Consider the following 17,900-nt stretch of genomic DNA (forward strand, 5'->3'; position numbering starts at 1 on the left):
TAGCAGAATTGAAGTACATGAAAGATTTAATCCATTTATCTACAGAAACTCAATATAAAATGGGGTTAACAGCAATAAAAAAGATTCCAAATAATATTGAAAAATATAAAATTTAAGGATTTGGGAATAAATATCTTATTGAAAGACCTGCAGATTCATTTGGAGTAAATATTCACTGACAGCTGATTTCAGTGTCAGATGACAGTGGAAGTACTACAGATTCATAGGCTAATATGCAATTTTTAGATTGGTCAGCAGGAGAGCTTTGCACTAAACAGCATTTCTCTCATTTCTTCATGCTTTGTGAGGATGAGGTGAGAGAAGAACATTCCCGCTAGGGGTATTTGCAAGGCTGCAGAAAAAGCACAGCAGGACTTTAGGGGCGGTGGCAGCTGCTGGCACTCGGGCACTGCCACTGTCCCAGCCGGATCCTGGGCACGGGAGTCACAGAGCAGCCCCAGATCCATCACAGCAGGAAGGGCTGGCCAGACACCGAGTTCTGCACAATCCATTCTTTGTGAAATATGGCCTCAAGTGCAAAGTAACACATTCTGCTCACAGTGAGTACGCTTGCACATAACTAATGGAGACTTGCAAGATTTATTTGAGGGCAGAAAACTGCTCCTTTCTGTGCTGATCTCACTGGATATAAAACTTCCTGCGAGTCCTGTATCATGTATAACAATTTTTCTATTAGGTAAAGAGGAAGCCTGGCTGTAATAGAGATACATGTTTCACAATGCTGTGAGACTGGTAGGTTCAGGAATTTTAAAATAATTACATAAATTCTATTAACATATTAATTGTATTAAAATTAAATATCCTCTTTTTGCATTTGATGTTTACTTAGTGTCTCATTCAGGATTAGGAGAAAAATACATTTGACTCTCAGAGTAACTGGCTTATTGTCCCATTTTTTGATTTTGTGAACTGACAGAAAACATGCACTCTATGGACAAGAGCAAGATGACATACAGCAAAAGAATTAAGAAAACAAATCCTTTTGGGAAGAATTGAAGCAAAAATAGTAGAGGTGGATCTGACAAAAGGCACCAATCAAGGAAGAAAGAATTCAGCAAGAGATTCTGGCTGAAAACAGTTGCCATGGACAAGAGCTTTTGTAGGAGCTCCTGGGGGTTTTGTATCTGCTCCATGTTTGGAGATGCAGTATTTTAGAGTGAAAAGAGATTACACCACAAAAGAGGCATGAAGCCAATTTTCCCTCCTTTTCCTCAGCGTAAATCCAGACCAGCTCATGAAAGATTTACAGTGATAGGCTGGCAAACAACATTTGATCCATAAATTAGAAGATATAAACCGGAGATGAAGAAAGGAGGAAGGAGAGACAGAACAAGAGTGTGTTCTAAAGGACAAAAATTAGCGATGGAGAAAAAAACTATCAACTTTCAATGAAATATAAACTATCCCTTAAAATAAAAAAAAAAAACTCCCTGCAGTAAAATTTTGTGAAGTTTCTCAACACAGACATATGAATAGTTCTAAAGACCTAAGATGAACAAAAAAGCACCTTAAAATCAATAATTTAGGAATTGTCCTGAAGAAAATAATTCTGTAGTCTACTTGCAACTTTGTACTTATTTTTCTAGTGAATATTTCTTGACCTGCTTCTTCTTCATTTCACTGGTACCCCAAATTTTTCTCTCTCAAAGAGAAAAAGAGGGGTAAATAGCATTGTAGGGGTTAACTGAATAATTATGTTGCCTGTACAGCAATTCTATGGTTGTATTTCATCAAAAAGTGTTCAATAGCCCATTTAAGACATATAGGTGGGAACAGGAATCTTGTTTCTGAGCAAAAAAGACAGAACCAGGTTGCTGAGTAGCCCAAAACATAAATTAAGGTATATGATAGATGCAGCAAATTCACTTTTGCACTTTCTAAAATATTATGCTGTTTTGTCTGCCCTTATTACCCATCTATAAATTATAGTAGCCTACATTATTGTCAAAAAAATAGCCACATGTGATCTATACTAGATTAGTAGAAGGCTCAAACCCTTTAAACAGAGAGGCAGAGATCTACAGAAAAATATCACCTCTGCCTTTTGGTCTAGGGAAATCTTCTTGGTAGGAGATACTTCCATAACTTACAGCAGTTTCTTGGCAGTTCAATATTCATTTTAATATTCAGATGAAGGAATTATTTAGCATTATCAGAAAGTCTCTTTTCTTAGTATGAAAGAAGATCACCTTTGTTGTAAAATGTTAATAGGGTTTATTTAAATGTTGTTACATAAAAAAGAACGTGGAAAGGTAAAAGTGTCCATTGGGCACTTCACTTTAAGCTGATTTACAGTTTTTAATTGAATCTTTGTGTTTTACTGACCATTTTTGTACTTGTGTTGTCTTGATTATATACTTCATTTCTAATTCACAGAAAAATTAAACCCACAGGGGTCTGGTCTATAACTGAGGTTTTGGTAATACAGATATGAATTATAACATCACTATCTTGTGTGATTATGTCAGTGGTGTTGGTTTTAGTCATAAACAGATATTTGAGAATGAATATGCAAATAGAAAGATTCAAATAAATTATTTGTCTTCATTCCATTAGTCTGAAAAAATCACCTTTCTTATTACAATAATATTGTGCTATTAAATTTTTAGTATAGAATCTGAAAAAATCATTGTGCTAAATGAAAATAGCATGGTTTCTGTTAAGGCTATAGGATCATTCATCATCCATCCAGACAAAAAACAAACAAACAAACAAAAAAGAATATCAGTGACTACTGTGAATTTTCTATTAATTTTCTGCGCATAGTACAATTTTAATTATTAATATTTATATTCAAAACAGTTCACCATCGGAGGTTTTTAACAAGATGTTTTGGCATGTGGATATGTTTTGAGACATGGCTTTGGCTCCACTGCTCGCTGTGTGTCCTAGGGCATCAGGAGAAACACTCACACAAGACTTCAGTAATTTCAGGGAAATTATCAAATTATTTTGCCACAAAATTAAGATCACTGCATACTGTGTCTGTTCCTACATAGGTTTCCTGTTGCTCTTGAGGTTTTCCTGATCCACACTGTAGGTGCAGCACTACAATAAAGAGCAGGACATTAGTGAAACCCTTTTTAAAGAGAATGACCTACTGATGACACATGAATAATGTTTAAAAGTAATGACAGTCTGGATATTTTCTTGGTGTGCATACCAGTCTTCTATGTATTTAAGCTGACTCATTTTTTAAACTGTCCTAGAAATTTAAATGCAAAACACCCCATATTTATGCTACTCAGTGTTGTATAACTCTGCTTAACCAGCTTGAGCTATGACATTTCACTTTAATGAAAGCCATGAACATTCAAAAGTTAAAAGACCCTAACCTCATGAAATAATTTTCAAAATGTTCTTTCCATTCTTCCCTGCAGCCTAGGAAGCTCACTTTTCCAAGCTTTAATCTCTAACTTCAAGGACTAAATCTTCCAGAGGGGGGACTTTAGGGTGGGTAAAAATGACCAAAGTGAGGCTCACGGTTTGGCCATCTGATTTTAAAAGCTGGATATCAAAGTAAAGCATGAAACACCACAGCTAAAATCACATAGGTTGATGTAATAGACTTCCTTTATAACAGATATTCTTTCAAATTATTAAATTAATTCAGCATTGTGAATTGAATCAAACTGCAAATTCCTCAGGGCATGGCATAATCATTTTTCAATAGAACATTAATACAGAAGGGGCTCATCCCTAATTGGAATTCTTCAGCACTTCTGTAATATAAATAAAAAGTATAATTAGAAATGTACTAAGATAAAAAGAAATAAAAGGTCTTGTAAATACCACTGAATGTTCCTGCTATCCTTGTGGCATTGAAAGTTCAGTGCTTATTTTGTTACAGAGCAATTAAAGGCAGGTAACTTTCAAGGCTCAAAAAAAAAGGAGTGAAGACTTTCTGTGAGCATGTTCTCTTTCATGAAGCCAAGGACAACAACAGATAGCAGACCTGAACTGAAATTGAGAGGATCGCATTAAAATCAATCTGAAGGATTGTCTTGAAGAATTGTGAAACTTTGCAGAACATAAAGGTAAGAGGAATTTTATTCATATAATGTGCTCATTTTATTGAGGGAAATAATTCAAATGGAAACTAGCTCCTTTTTCAAATACCAGTGCTTAACCAGTCAATGTGTGAGGAGGTAGGCACCTGTCAGACAGAAATGCTGGGATTAATATTTACAGACTGGAAGACAGGACGGCATATTAGCTACTTCCCTAAGAGAAGTGAATGAAAAAAGTCTTTTCCATTCTACACTCTCTACAAATAAGACAAATCTATCCATCAGAGAGTAGATTCATTGAACATGGTTCTATTAGCTACTTTCCTCTAACAGAGCTCTGAAATTTGTACTACAGGCAACAGAAGGCATAGAAGGCATTCATTTATTTTCTAAACATAAGGCTATAAAAGTGGCAGTTTAGAAGCAGGAAAAAATATGCAAAGAAATTTTCTATCTCACTAATGTTAATGCATAACCAGCATTTACTTTATATACATAATGCAGTGAAAAATAAATTAGATGACAGATGTCTTCTCCCTCACCCTTGTCAGTTGTAGCATGAGTACACAAACAATCTAAATCACTGGGAGATATGTGCTATGGAAACACTGTGCAGAGGTAGTTAATTATTCCTGTCAGAGAAAAAAATGCAATTGCATTATTTATTTTGAAATTACAAACACAGTATACCATAAAATAATCATTATTGACATAAAGGTAACTCTGTGTTCATCTCCAGCAGTAATCAATAAATCCATGGATTCAGTAACTGATAACTCTTTATAACTGAAAAGGAAGTGTCTAAGTGAAAAATATTTACAGAAGGTGTATGAATGCTGCTGACATAAACCTCCAAAATAAATAATTATCTTCTATTTAACTAGACCCTTATGCAGGTATACATAATACAAAAATATATTATGTTTTGCTATAAGTATCTTAGAGTTAGAGTTATCACTATAAGAAATGCATCTGTTTCCTAGTCATAAAAGGAAAAACACCATCATTGGAATTGAGGTTAAAAAAAAGTGTTTTACACACACACCTGTTTGATTTTCTAATCAAATCTGGTCAGTGCTAATTCCTCTCCTTTGTCAGAGTAGTAGGCTCTCTTGGAGGCACTGGTATTTCAAGACAGTGAGGCACCTAGCAGAGCACATCCTCCTTTCCACCATGATATTTAGATGATGCGACTTGATGGCAAGGAGGGTACAGACCCTAGCTGGGAGGGAGGAAGAGAGAGAGAGAAACTTGAAGATTTTTAACATCTAAGGAAACTCATACTCTGATAAAAATCATGATAAGAGAGAATACAGCAAAAAGTGTTTTTCCAGTTATGTTGTGTATTGGTCAATCTTTTAAGAAAAGCTGCCTGTCCCCTACATTACAGTCTGTGTCATCCCTTACTGCCAGAACACTGATTGATGTACAGTAATGGACAAGAAAGGAACCAGTCTTTTCCTTTTCTGCGTATTTTCATAAAGATAAAAGTGGATGTTGAAAATTGAAATAGAAAAATTGAAGAAATATACAATTAATACATATTTCTCATAGATTGTTAATTGCCACATGCATAAATGTACCCCAAAGCATATGTTCTTACCAAACAATAAAAAGAATATATTACTACAATGAAGTGAATAGTATTCTAATCAATAGTTTTCTGATTACAACAGTAGAAAGCTATAAATGGAAAAAAAAGAATATATTACATGTAGACACACTTTACATATTGCTATTAGTGTTTAACACAAACTATATTTGTATCAGTTACTATGGTTTAAAATTCCAGACTATTAGAGGAAGAGGTAAGTAATTTACCTCAGCTTTGTCAGACAACCATTTCTGAGCAGAGATTATTTCTGCATGTACAGCAGAGGTAAGAATGATGGTAAACAGAAGCATGAATCATTCCTATAACATGTTCTGAGTTTTGCTGACTGGATAGAATTGGTCTCCATACATGCAGACTCCTCAGACAAAGGCTGGCACAGTCTGGGACTCAAATTCCATCTCACTCCTTGTTACTCAAAGAAATGCACTCTGTGTCTTGCAAAGCAATAGGAGGAGCAGGACACTATTGACCAAAATCATCACATCTATTAGCTCCATGGTGCTGACTACAAGTGTAATTCAAACTCCCTGTCCTGTAGTGAAAGCCTTCTGATGAATTATCTCAAGATACTAAAGCAGCTGTCTCTGTAAATGCAGCAGTTATGTTCCCCTGGGCCCCACTGCTGAGTATTGGAGGAATTTGAAAAACAGTATTGAACTTGAAATGACTACCAGATTCATTTAATTTTAATTTAGTTTGGTATTATGAGGAGTTATATGAAGGAGATATGCATGTGGACATGATGGTGATTTCTTTCCTTAAACACACCTAAAAAGTAACTGCACTTTAAATAGTCATAATTTTTCAGATAGTGCTTATTTAATAGCAATTAATCAATGTTTTCTGGTAATCAGAATATGGATTATTATTTTACACTTGTAAAAAAAATTAAGGTCTTTTTCACCTTTGATAATGGACCACTTGATATTAATTTATTCATCTTTGCAGGAATAGAAACACTGCTACATTTGTGATTATAAGATTACTCAGAAGTGAGATAATGATGAAGACATGGGTTTCAATACAGATTTTTCAGAATCCTGCAGCTCTCAGTAGGGTAATTACATCATCCAAAATGCACCCCACCAAGAAAAAAATATAAAAAGAACAGGATAATGAAAAAAAAGAAATAGCTGTTTTAGATTTGTAGTCCAAGTGTTAACCTAAGTCTCTGCACAGAACAACACGAGACAGTAAATTGCAAGTATTGTTCTATTCAAAAAGACAACAGAAGAAAATGAAAGTAAAAAGAGTTCGTAAGATGTTCAGAAACTAAGTACAATATTCTCATGGCAGTTTAATGAGAACTGGTCTTTAACTCTCATCTTACAACAAATCTCTGAAGAATAAACATCTAAGAACTAAATGTATTGATAAAGCAAAGGAGAATTATGAACATATACAATATTGCTATGATATAACAGTTTCACATTAATCTTGAGACTGTGTCTAAAATTTAGTTTCATTATACCACAAAATCAATTTCCATGGATTGCTTACAGCTTGCTCTCACTCATATAAGAAATTAGTTCGCATTAAAAAAATATTTGTTCTATTGTCTTATCTATTAGATACCTTTTAATAAAAATGCTGGTATAGTTTCATGGACTCCCTAGCTGAGCTATCTTCATTTACTATACATCTGTATTGAAAGAAAACCAATCCCTTAAAAAACAAACCAACCAACCCAGCAAAACCAAAATTAAACACAACAACTAAAGCAGACCCAAAACATTCTAATAATTACTTCACATCCAAAAGATGACATAAAGCTTTTTCTTATGTTTCTATAAAGCTAACCAGAGGAGTGAAAATTTAGCAGAGATCATGGAAAGCTTTTCCTGAAGTTTACTTGCAACCACACTGCAAAAGTCTAAAGAGTAGAACTGAACAAAACATTAACATCAACTGACTAAGGGTAAAGTCCCAACATTCTCACTTTCTGAAGTGTTTTTTAAAATCTAACTTCAAGGAACATGGTTCATTGTAGGTGCTGTAAATAAATTTTCTATCCATGATTATGGAGGACCTTGGAGAGTTGGGAGCTGTCTGAAATTCAACAAGGGCAAAAGCAGGGTCCTGCAGCTGGGGAGGACTAGCCCCATGCACCAGCACAGTCTGGGGATTGACCTGCTGGAAAGCAGCTCTGCAGAGAGGGACCTGGGGACCTGGTGGACAACAAGCTGCCCATGAGCCAGCAGCACGTCCTGGTGGCCAAGAAGGCCAATGGGATCCTGTGGGACATAAGGAAGGACATTGCCAGCAGGCTGAGGGAGGTGACCCTGCCCCTCTGCTCAGCCCTGGTGAGGCCACATCAGGAGTGGTGTTCAGCTCTGGGCTTCTCAGAACAAGAGAGACATGGAGCTCCTGGAGCAGATCTAGCGGGCAACAAAGATGAGTATGGGATGGGAGTATTTCACTTATGTGGAAATATTGATGGAGATGATTCTCTTCAGCCTGGAGACAAGTGGGAGAGGACCTAATAAAGAGAATGGAGCAAGGCTCTTCTTGGTGGTGACAAGAGGCAACAGGCAGACACTGATGCACAGGAAGCTCTACCTGCACAGGATGAAGATCTTCTCTACTGTGTGGAGATCTTCTTCCTGCTTGGGAACTGATTGCCCAGAGAGGCTGTGGAGTCTCCCTCATTGGAGATATTCAAGAACCATCTGAACATGATCCTGTGCCCTGTGCTCTAGGATGACCCTGGATGAGCAAGGGAGTTGGACCGGATGACCCATTGTGGTGTCACTTCAAACCTCACCCACTCTGTGGTTCTGTGAAATACATCTGAATCTATCTAAGATCCTTCCCAGAGCCTATCTAGACATATGTTGGAGAATAATGTATTCTACTAGAAATCCTGCATCTTGCATATAAACTGCATATGCATGACTGGAAAAAATTCAAAGAATTTGGAGACATATTTTAATGCAGAATATAAGAGTGGACTAAGTAATGACTTAAAAATCCTAAAAAAAAGATAAGTAAAGACTGAGCGTAAGGGTCATGGGAAGTGAATTATTTCATACAGAAAATAATAAATACACTGAATAAACTGTCAAAATTGAAAGCCTGGATTTTGCCAGAAGACAGATGAATTTCACACACTAAGCAGCAAAGCTTTGAAGTGAATGTATCAAAAAACTGGAAAGGGCGGCACAGCGGTTCAAAAAAGATATGTTCACTACAGAGAAAAGTCTTCAAACCCAGGCTAAAAAAAATAAATACATAAAAAAAACCTGCCTGTAATTCTGGTTTTGCTGTTTTCTGCTGTAAGGGAAAGGCCCGGGGAATTTCCTATTTAAAAATGAGCAAATGAACAAAATCTATGTTTTGATCATAGTGTTTGAAGTCTGAATCCTAAGAAAAAAATATCAACTCATGTTCCGTATGTTCAAAAAAGGAAGAAGATTTTATTAATTTACAAAAGAATTCTAATGATATTCAAAAGTCTGTGAATATGAGCATTTTGAAGGCATTCATTAAGGAATTCAGGAATTTTTAAAAATACTGACTTTAAGAGAAGACAAAGATCCTGTGTTACAAAGAAATGCATAAAAATACCACTATAAAGGTTAGCACAAATTAGCAAATCAATGAAAACTAAGATTGTTCAAGAAACAAAACTACATGTAAGAATAGAAAATTAAGCAGGTTACCACGAACACTATAAAAAATAAAAGAATTTTTCAGATAAAGTAGAGAAGAATGAAGAAAAAAATTAGCTACACCTTAGGGCTAGTTAGAGACTTAAAATTCCAATAATTAAATTAAAACTATGGTTTTAATTTCCATAGTGTGGAGCCACAGTCAGAAGTAATCAATCTCAATTAATGCACTCAAGGAAATATTTGAAGCATATAGGAGTAAATGTCTCAAAACCTCCCTAATTCAATATCAATAGAATAGCACTTGGGACTGATTACATAAAATATTAGGCACACCCTATCCCTCAGAATACATATCTCTCTAGCTGAAGTAACTGGTAAGGCAACATGGTTAGAAGGTTTGGTTTTACATAAATGACAGTTCTGTCATTTAAAACACCTCCCGTATAAACACTGTAAATTATGTTCCAGTTACATTCAGGAGATATATTTTGAAAAAGTAGCTATTATTCATGGAAAATAATCAGCAGTGCTGCTAAGAATAGCATGTTGATACTCAGCACCAGCTCCAGAAGAGCGAATTGTTGTGGCAGCTTGCAGGGACATCAAAAGTCTGCAACCAGCTCCCCAGTTCTAAAAGGGAGCAGCTGCAGAGGAGGACGTGGTGGTGCTGGGTCACTGCAGCAGCAACATCAGAATGTAAAAGAGGGCAGACACCTGACCTTGGAGCTGGATGGGGTCCTTCAAGCTTAGGAAGACTGGCAGTGTCCCAGAAAGGAAGAACTCTTTTTTTGTTGACAGCTTTGCAAATTTTTTTTCATTGTAGAAAATTATGGATTTCCCATGGAAATGCCCTGAAAAAGGTGTGAGGATGCAGGATAAAATCCAGTACTGAGATGTACCCTACAACATATACAGAAACTGTAAATGCAAGTTTTACAGACATTAAATGGAAATATAAAGCATAGATTTGGATAAATAAGAAGTCTTACTTTAGGGAGCATTTTGAAAAAGTATATAGCACCGAAAAAAAAAAAAATCGAGAGCATAGATTCATCCTATGACTGCAAAGCAGGAAATTTGCATTATTTCTTGCATGCTAATCTTGTGTTTGCAGAAAATATAGATAAGTTAAGACAGTCACAGGGCACAATGTTTTTTTTCTGAATAAAAAAGAAATTAAAGCAATTCAGAAATAAAAGAGAACTAATCTGTCAACTGAGAAATTATGTCCTTTCATCTTGTGTTTCATTAGCAGGTCCCAAACTCCTACATACCACTGGTGACAATAAAGTGAATCCATATTTTATTATGTCATATCTTTCTGTCTCTCCATTTCCTAGTCCTTTCCTGCTGTTAAAAATAAGTTAGTTCCTATTCAGTCACAGTTTGTAATTGTATACTTACACAAATACAATGCCTTTCATGGCTGCATGGTTTTAACACAGCATAAGAACATAATATCAGTGAGAAATAGAACACTACAATCTTTGTGGTCTCATGTATGGTGTGAGAAATATATTATTCCCACTCCTCCTTATAATGTAGAATAAAATCAAAATGAGCCATTACCAGAGGCAAATAATGAGTTTGTAAAAATTGAAGTGGATGGATGAATTTTCCTTCATTTTGCAGTAAGTTATATCTACCAGAGGCACAAACATTTGCATTTTTATGAATATAGCACATAACACTTTATGAAAAATTAGGTTTGGATTTCACCCGTGTCATGATTTGAGCCTGTTAGCAACCTCCAGAGCATTATTTCTATTATGCTATACCTATATGCTACTCCTCTTTCTGGGACACAGACAGAAAAGCAAAAAAGGAGGAAGATAACATGGAAAAAAGAGGCCAATAGTATGCAGAAGAAAAATTTACCAGCTGGCAGAAGGTGTGTGTTCAAATCAGTCACAGCACCTATATCAGAGGTAATGCTCCAAAAACACAGTCCAGACAGAGCAAACTATTGAATCATCTTTTCTAGAGAATTACTTCATACAGTATCTTGCTACTTGAAAATCACATATATCTCCATATTTTTTTGGTTCATTAAATCAATCAATCTGATGCTCTAAAATATCTTAATAAAGACAGGCCAGACATTTTAAAATGGTACAGTAGAAGCCCCTTGCTGTCACATAAGGATAAAGGCAATTACATTTTTAAAGAAAATTGTATAAGGACACATAAATTTTCATGCCAACACTCCAGGCTCCCACACACTCTAAGACATAGCCTTATCATGTTTTATCTTGTAATACTTCCAAAGCAAAAGCTTTGAAAATTCTTCATGTCATCTAAAAGATGTAAAGTGGAATTCCAAGATGATATTTGAACATTATTGTAATTTTTATTTTAAAAAGCATAAAAATATGCTGTATGACTTCATGTCAATGAAGTCATAAGTCTGACATCTTGAACTTGCGATACATACCTGTGATAACTGAATTCAAATTCCTTCTCAGGTTTATAAGGATGTAAAAAACCACCTAGATTTTCCATAAGAAGACTATCTTTCTTCTTTTATAGATTGCTTTTCCTTATTGCATTTTCTTTTAAGAACCTACCTTATCCATAGAAGAATTTCTCCTTTAGGTCCCATCTGATATTTATCAAAATGATTTGATCATTGTCATTAATTTCCATGGAAATTAAACTAGTTGAATTTCATCCATTTGCACATAATTGTACACTGGTACATACAAAATTGCCTGCCTAAAAGTTCTAAAGTCTACTAACAAACAGTTTGTTTTCAAAACATATTTAAACCTTTGGAGAAACAACTTCAAACACTGGTTTATGCAGCATTTGTAATATCAGATAAGTCCTGGATCAGAAAGAGGGGCATGAAGAAGGAGCAAGAAATCAGGGGAGTGGTACCTTTCTACCACACATTTATCCTTCAAGCAGTGTTTTCTTGATCAATCATCAAAAGATAGTATATATCAACTTACTTACAGATGAAATCTTTCTTTTGTTGGCTTATTTGCAGATGAAATCTTTCTTTAGTTGTTTTTTAACCTTTTATAATTAATTAAAAACTGCATTGTTATAATCTTTCTGGGATAATGCTGGGATGCTAGTTTCAAACATGAGTTAAAAGTGCTCCAAGAAAGCTCTCTTATTTAACATACAAAAAAAATATTTTTTTTATTAAAGAATTCAGGAAAAACTCAACATGAAAAAGTATATGTTGCTTGCAGGGAGAAAAAGAATAGTGACAGGAAATGTTGCACTCCTGTGGTATTATGGCGTGAATTACTGCCAAAAGATCTCTGTGAGATTTTGTCAGAGCAAAAAGGATATGTAAAAAGTTATAGTGGTTCATAGCCTTCTTCAACCTTCTAAAATTTACTGAATACAGGGGACACTAAAATGAATAAATTAAAGCATATATGCAAGTTCATTAGTGACTTTCCTTTAGTAAAGAAAGCATAAATTTAGATATTTTATATGTTTCATGTTAAAAACTTCATTGTCCAAAGAAGAAGTCTCCTTTGAGTTTAAAGAGCCCTAATGCTACACAAAAAATAAATTGAAGCAGGAACACTAGAAAGCACTTTGAATACAATGGCTTTTCATATACTGTGTCCCCAGGGGGAAAAATAATTTATTATTCAAAAGGAGTGCCAAAGTTCAAAGAGGATCAGAGAGGAGAATTATTGTTTATTATTTTAGTCTTTTTTATTCTTTGTATCTCACTTCTGCTGTTGTTTTTTTCCAATTTTTATATAGTGTAAATAACTGATACACTTCTCATTTTATGACCCTTAAGTAATGCAAGGATTGAACCAGGTAGTTAGAATTGAATTAAAATATGTGTAATCTGTGGCCTGAAAATCAGCAAAAGGCGTAAATATATTTTTGTTTTCTAACAGAGCTTTTGTATTGCCTTATAATAACACTTTGTTCTTCCACTTCATTAAGTAGCACCAGCAGTGGTAGCTCCATGTAATTGATACTGTTGTCTGCTTGATCTGGAGTAAAATCAATTATTAACAAAACTCGTTTGAGTGTTTCTCTATTTTATGATACATTCTGCAAGCTCTACAATAATCCTTACAGAAACTGAAATGAAAGTGTTTGGAATGCTGCACAACACTGTAGAGATGGGATGGTTACAGACACGACATGTCAAGTGGAAAGCAAAAAAGTTGAGAAATATTTTGAAATTAAAAATTTCTTGACAAGTGAATAAATTGGTGAGAGTGTGGTTCCTTTTTTTTATTTTTTCTAGGGGTCTAGGCATGCTTGTAAGTTCTTGAATATTCCACACAAGGGAAAAAGATCCTGTTTTAGGAAACGTGGAGCACAGCCTTTTTTTGGTTCATTACATTTTGCACCTATTCTCAACATTTTGCGGAAAACACAAAGAAATTTAGAAGCTTTTAAATGCATTACACTGAAACAGTGCTTAACAGTTGTACAAGAGCTAAAAATACAAGAAAATAATACAAGAAAACTGAAAAGAAAAAGACTGACAAAGTTCCAGTAGAATTCATGAAGCAGAACAAAAAAATATTCTAAAATCAAAAACAAACAAGTTTTTTTTAGTGTGCAGATATTTTATCTCAGTTTTCTGCAGTTGCTGTGAAGACAAAATGAAGGGTTTTTAAATTTATGTAGTCCAAAAGTGTGTAGATACCACAGCCTCAGATGCAGGTATGAGTTCTGTGCATTTTAGGAAAGGGAATGGAAGGCGAGCCTTAATCTAATTTTCCAGTTTTTTAATGCTTGCTATGACAGAAATCATTACAAACTAAATCAAAATTTAACCCACCCCTCGGAGGCACTTTAAATTAAACTTGTTTTAGAAATCCCATAGAGCCCTGGGGCAGCGGGTCTGAGAAGGACACCATGTCCAAACACAGAGCTCTGAGGAAAAAACATGATTCCTAGAGAACCAAGCTGTTAGGAAAAAAAAAATCCATTTATGAAGAGCCTAAAATTCTTCATAACACTCTAAAGCTCAGCAACACGTAGCCTGGGAGCTGTGGTTCTGCTATTTGGGATTGGAGCCTGGGATGGTTGTGGAGCACGTGGAAATGCTCTCAGTATGATCAGGTGTAACTGAGATGACGGATAGGACAGGTCTTTGTCACAGGATCTGACTTTTCAGTTGCTATGGACAATTAGTACAAACACAGCTCTGGATGCTCTGCCACTGACTAAAGTTGTGGTATGTGGAAAAGACTCATGCACAGCTCAGCCTTCTGCCTGAGGCACTGCCTCTAAGGGCACTGAGAAACAGAAATGTAGGGAAGAAAAGAATACTCTGCTTTTTGGTTACATTGCAATTCTCTTGTGTATATTTGCGTAATATACTTCCCATAGTATAATAAACCCCTAGCCTGGTTTTAGCTGTCTGCCTACAGTAGAGGATGTAGGATTACAAATGTCCTTGTTACAATTTTATTCCCTCTCCATGCCATTTTTCTCAGCACTATACTTTTTTTCCTCTTCTGTACAAGATAATAAAAGAATGGAATACCAGCTATTCAGCTGAAAATAAGAGGATAATGAAAGAATGATTCAATGTCCATTTGGAAAGTCAATCAAAGTGAATTTTGATCTATTCTCAAAGGCTTACAAATGAGCAGAAAAAAATCATTACATAAATCCCCATTCACAGTCCCTTTCAGTAGTATGGATAGGCATTAAGTATACATGACATGATTTTTAAGGGAACTTCTAGTTCTTTACAGTCATCAAATGAAATTTTCAAAGGTACCTAAGTATCTAATTCTCACTGGTGCTTATCTGCGTCTTCATGAGCCTAAGTACCATAAAAAAATCCATCCTTTGATCATCATTAAGTGCATAAGGAAACTCTCAAAAGCATGTAAATAGCTGGCAGATATTCATTCAGAGGTGAAGAGGTAGGAGGAAGCAGAAAGAACAAAAAAAATCACAGAATCACAGAATCAGCTGGATTGGAAAAGACCTTCGAGATCACTGAGTCCATCCTATGACCTAACACCACCTTGTCAGCAAGACCATGGCACTAAGGTCAACTAGACCAGGACTGGGCTCAACACTCATCTTGAGGAACACCATGAGTGACCAGCTGCCAGCTGGATGCAGCATCATTCACCTCCACTCTCTGGGCCTGGCCACCCAGCCAGTTCTTGACCCAGTGAGGGATGCCCCTTATGTCCATGCCATGGGCTGCCAGCCTCTCTGGGAGCATGCTGTGGGAGACAGTGTCAAATGCTTTACTGACATCCAAGTTGGCAACATCCATTGGTGGGTCACCTGTTCATAAAAGGAGGTCAAGTTGGTCAGGAAGGACCTGTCTCCCCTAAATCCATGCTGGGTGAGTCTGGTTCCCTGCTGTTGTGTAGGTGCTGTGTGGTCATGCTCAAGATGCTCTGTCCCATAATATTGCTCAGCACCAAGGTCAGGCTGACAGGCCTGTGGTTCCCTACATTCTCCTTCAGGCCATGGCAGGGTGTCACACTGGCCAGCTTCCACTCATCTGGGACCTCCCCAGTGCACTAGGACTGACTATAAACGATGGAGAGCATCTTGGTGAGCTCTCCTGCCAGCTCCCTCATCCCCCTAGGATGAATCCTAGTTTTTGTCCATCTAGTCCCATGGACTAGCAGGTCACTAACTGCTTCCTCCTAGCTTACAGGGATCTATTCTGGTCCCTGTCCCATCTACCAGCTCAGGAGGCCAGTTGTCCTGTGGACAATTTGGCTTATTGTTGTAAACTGGGGTTTTGCATAAGTAGTTCAAAAAGCCATGTCACTTGATAAATAATCTACACTGTGTGCCAGAAAGCAATGGCTCATATAAGTTATATAAATACATTTTCCTGTCTCCCCAAAGTCTTTGGTCTTATTTAGACATAGACCCCAAATCATATATTGTAGCATTTATATTCCACTTTCACTTACCCTAAAGATGAAAAAGAAAACAGAAGAAACTTCTTTCCTGATTCCATTCAGTCTTTTGTAGTAAATTTAGGCTACTGCAGTGAGCATCTCTTGAATCCTTTAAGGGAGAAAATTTTTTCCTTTTCATGTCCTGTTCCTTTGTGTATATTTTTGAGACCCTGTTTATCTCATTCTCCTTTCCCACAGCAGAAATATTGCTTCTTCCCAGAAGAGAAGAAATTGCTCTTCCCAAAATCTCAATTGCTTACTTTCTGCACAGAATTCAGCTAATTTTGTTTAAACTCCATTTTTCCTAAAAGATGGAAGTGTATCAGTCTTCCAAATATCATTTGAAAATGACATGTAACTTCCTGCATACACCTTAAATTTAGACAAATTAAATTCTCTTTGCCAAAATGCTGGTTTAGACTGGGCCAGAATATATTTTTTTCACAGTGGCTGGCGGTGTGTTGAACGAGGTGGTAATAACAGAGATATTTTTGTTACTGCTGAGTAGGGCTTACACAGAGCCAAGACCTTTTCTGCTTTTAGTACTGCCACACTGGCAAGGAAGCTGGGGATGTGTGGGAGGTTGGGAGAAGACACACTTGGGACAAGTGATCCCAACTGACCAAAGGGATATTGCAGACCATATCATGTCAGTATATAAATTGGGGGAAAGAAGGAGGAAGGTAGGAGCATTTGACTCCCCAAGTCACCGTTGCACAGGATGGGGCTCTCTTGGAGGTGGCTGAACACCTGCCTGCCTGTGGGAAGCAGTGAATTAATTTTTTGCTGCCTTTGCTTGTGTGTGTGGCTTTTGCTTTCCCTATTAAACTGTTTTTATCTCAATGCATGGGTTTTCTACCTTTCACCCTTCTGGTTCTCTCCCTGATCCAGCAGGTAGGGGAGTGAGTGAGTGGCTGTGTGTGGTTGCTGGCTAGGGTTAAACCACTCCACCAAAATTCAATATCATTCAAGGATAAACAAAACTAAATTAAAGTAAGCGTGCTAGGAAAAAAGGGAAGAAAATAAAACTATATTTGATAGATTGCATCAACAAAGTTCCAATTTACTCTCTGCTCTTATCATGCAACTATAATGATTTGTTTCCTCACACCTGGATGCTGATTCTTCTTGCATAATATTTTCTGGCTGTGTAAGTGAAAGAAATTACTTTTTACAGTTAGTGTGAGAAATTATGGTTATGGTGATAGACAACAGAACATAAAGAAAGGAAATGTCTGAAGTCATCACTGAGGAGACACAGAAGCTCTTTAATTATCCAAACCCACAATATAGTTATCATCATGGATTGCAAACTTCAGCTTCCTGGCACACAAATCAAAACAAAAGCTGACTTCAGCTGCTCACTTCTAAGCACTGAGTGCCATGTGGGACCTGCTGGAACATCAGCATGGAGTTGGCAGATACAGTACAGAACCTGTGGGAAACTCACTCCCTCCTGGATATCTATTTGGATATCTATATAGACCCCACAGCACCTCAGAGGCACTAGACAGATATGCTCAGGCAATGGAAGAAAGTCTCAGGAGCCTTCAGTGCTGGCAAACTCTGCAGATTTTCCTTCTGACAGAAAACTATAGCAATGCACTCAAACTGGGATGAAACCTGAGAGTCATCCCAAAGACTTAATGATGTCAGACAAGGCAGAGGAAACAGAGATGTGTAGGACTTTTCTGAAACTAAAAAAAGCCTTCCAAAAACTGACTCAAAAGAATTAATTTTTAATTAAAAT

Source organism: Melozone crissalis, unplaced genomic scaffold (assembly GCF_028551555.1).
Source record: "Melozone crissalis strain CALT ecotype California unplaced genomic scaffold, PUWL_Pcris_2 ptg000006l_1, whole genome shotgun sequence".
In the NCBI taxonomy this organism is placed as follows: domain Eukaryota; kingdom Metazoa; phylum Chordata; class Aves; order Passeriformes; family Passerellidae; genus Melozone; species Melozone crissalis.